This window comes from Sarcophilus harrisii, chromosome 4 (genome assembly GCF_902635505.1).
Source record: "Sarcophilus harrisii chromosome 4, mSarHar1.11, whole genome shotgun sequence".
NCBI lineage: Eukaryota > Metazoa > Chordata > Mammalia > Dasyuromorphia > Dasyuridae > Sarcophilus > Sarcophilus harrisii.
The window spans coordinates 226,280,799-226,284,170 of NC_045429.1; the positions used below are offsets into that span (position 1 = coordinate 226,280,799).

General features: G+C 34.4%; 1 pseudogene; it reads left to right on the forward strand.

The window, feature by feature from the left end:
• Positions 1–1,045: 1,045 nt before the first annotated feature.
• LOC116423688 lies at positions 1,046–3,126 on the forward strand (annotated as a pseudogene).
• Positions 3,127–3,372: the final 246 nt, after the last annotated feature.

A 3,372-nucleotide genomic window follows, 5' to 3' on the forward strand; every position in this document is an offset into this window, starting at 1 on the left:
ATCACTACATATCACCCAGATTGGCTTAGATGACAGGAAAAGATAACAATGAATGTTGAAGGGGATGTGGGAAAACTGGAACACTAATACATTGTTGGTGGAGTTGTGAACTGATCTAACTATTTTGGAGAGAATTTGGATCTGTGTCCAAAAGACTTATCAAAATGTGCATACCCTTTGATCCAGCAGTGTTACTACTGGGCTTTTTTCCTCCAAATGATCATAAAGGTGACAAAGGGTCCCACATGTGCAAAAATGTTTGTGGCAGCCCTTTTTGTATTGGCAAGAAACTGGAAACTGAGTGGATGCCCTTTAATAAGAGAATGACTGAATAAGTTATAGTATATGAATGTTATGCAATATTATTGTTCTATAAGAAATGACCAGCAGGATGATTTCAGAGAGGTTTGGAGAGAATTACATGAACTGATGCTAAATGAAATGAGCAAAACCAGATCATTATACACAGCAACAACAAGATTATATGAAGATCAATTCTGATGGACATAGATAGTTCTTTTCAGCAATGAGATGATTGTAGCCAGTTCCAATCATCTTGTGATGAAGAGAGATATCTATACCCAGAGAGAGGATTGTGAGAGAAAGTGAATGTAGACCACAACATAGCATTTTCACTCTTTTTGTTGTTTGCTTGCATTTTGTTTTATTTCTCTTTTTTTTCCTTTTTGATCTGATTTTTCTTGTATAGCATCATAATTATATAACTATGCATAATATATTGGATTTAATTATATTTTAACATGTTTAACATATATTGGATTACTTGCCATCTAGGGCAGGAGGTGGGGGAAAGGGAGAAAATCATTTGGAATGCAACATTTTGCAAGGATCATTGTTGAAAAATTATCTATCCATATATTTTGAAAATAAAAAGGTGTAATTAAAAAGGTCTAAAAAAAAAAAAACAAACCCTAAAAATAAAGGAAAAAAAAAAGAAAATCCAGAAAGGGATTATGAAGAGTCAAATAAACATAGGTGAAAAATAACTAAACAACAATAACAAAATATTGTTGTGTATAAAAACTTTTTAGATTATTTTTTTTGCTTGAAACTGCAAGTCTATTATGTTCAACTTGCTACTCCTTGCAAAATTTATAATAAACTTATTATAAAAAAGAACTAGTTATTCTGAGAATTAGGAGTAAGACTCAAGCAATTCAATTCCCCATCTGTTATATCCTTATGTCTAATGTTCTCTTTGGTTTGATAATTTCCCTTATAGGATTATCCACATGGTCATTATTATGCCATAATTATCAAGTCAATCTGAGTATTTTTCATTGTCAACTGTGTATTCAGCACAGTGATGGGGCATCCAGAATTGGAGATATCTGCTGTTGAGAGGGGATATTGTTGAGGAATCTCTATGGCCCCAATCATGTTTGAGATAATTTAAACAGAAATTAATCTTGGGAGAAAATGAAACAATTCATCAACAATAGATTAGAAAATAAATAACAATGAAAATGCCAAGTCCAAATGCCAGAAATGTGCTAACTTACTTATTAGGAGAAAGATCTGAAAAGAAAATAACTGTCTATAGAGACTCCCAAAAGACCATAGGTCCAAACTTATTCCATCCAACCTAGACTGGGATTCATTAAGTTATCATCCAGCTTTAACTTTGTTAAAACAGCACTTCTATTAAAGACCACTTGTTCTTTTGAATTGAACCCAATTCTTCAAAGGATCTGGCAACTTCAATTTAATTTTTATGTAGTTATGATTTGGGTCTCTTGGGAAGCCATTATGGTTCTCTCACTACCCTTATTTGCCCCCCCCCCATTTCCCCAAACAAACAATAACACTTGAGTAATTAACAACATATCCTGTAGACCTTAGAGAAATTTGTAGAATATATCTAACTCCATCAAATCCCCTGTACACATCAAGAAAAGAAAAACAATTATTTAATTCTTATACCGAGTAGTATACTGATTAGCACTGGCCTTTGGAAAAAGCCTGAATTCCAAACCTGCCACAGATATATGCTACCCATATGACCTTAGTGAAATCTTCTCATTTTCTTTAGCCTTGGTTTCCACACCTGCAAAATAAAGATGCTAAACAGCTCCAGTCTTAAACTGAATAATACTAGTGGAAAAGATATTTTTATAACAGATTTATATAAATGTTAGATATTGTTACAACACAGGCATAAGTATTAACACTTCAAAGACTGATCATTTCTCTGCTGTAGATAGTTTTTCCACTGATATAAATAGTAAGCCTTCTTTACCTTTGTAAAAGATCTTTGACAGTTCTTAATAATAATAGCTGACAGTGCTTTAAGATTGGAAAAGTATTGCTTTACCCACAGTACTTCATGTGATTCTCTCAATAAATGGGAAATGGCACTATTTCTACTTCCCTATGATTGCTTATGCCATAATACTCTTTCCCCTGGATAGCTGCATGGAGCCTCACACTGTGCCTGGAGTCACGGTGAAGGATGTGAACCAACAGGAGTTTATCACAGAACTAGCAGCCTACTTGAAAAATCAGAGAAACTGAAAGTCTCCAAATGGGTGGGTACGATTAAAGTGACCAAACAATGGGAATTGGTGCCTTACAATGAGAATTGTTTTTCTACACCTGCACTGCTTCAACTTCCAGCCAGGTGCTTCTACCTCCAAGAGGGGTGGGGCAGGCATGGGATCTATGACCAAGATCTATGAGCTCAATAAGGTAATGTCCAAGCATTTCAGCAGAAGCTCCAAGAGCATGGGACAGAGGGTCCTGCAAGCTGTGAAGGGCCTCAAGATGATGGAGAAGGGACACGATGGGGACCAAAAGCTTACACCTTAGGGCCAGAGAGACTTAGACAGATTTGCAGGACAGGTGCCAACTGCCAACAAAAACATTAGGATAAACCACATAAGAGTAATTAATAAATTGCCTTGTTTGTAAAATTAATAAATTGCCTTGTTTGTAAAAAAAATATGATCTAGCAATGAATATATTTCCTGGCACAAATCATTTAATAAATATCTATTAATTAATTATTGATTGATGTCAGTCTGATGCTTTATTGTAATTCCAGCTAAAGTTTCCTAGGATTAAGGTACATTGAAAAAAATATTTGGACTTGGAATTGAAGACCTGGATGGGAGTCTTTATTCTTCTATTTAATACCCTGTGACCTTGAACAAGCACTTAACTTTTCTGTGCCTCTGTTTCCTCATGTGAAAAATGAAGGAATTAGATTAGATAATTTCACAGCTCCATTCTAGCTCTAAATCTATGAATCCATGAATTCATTATTACTTGCACAAACTGCCAAATCTATTTCACAGATTAATATTCTGATATTGTAATAAGGCAATAATAAAGAAAAAGAAACTCTTAAAT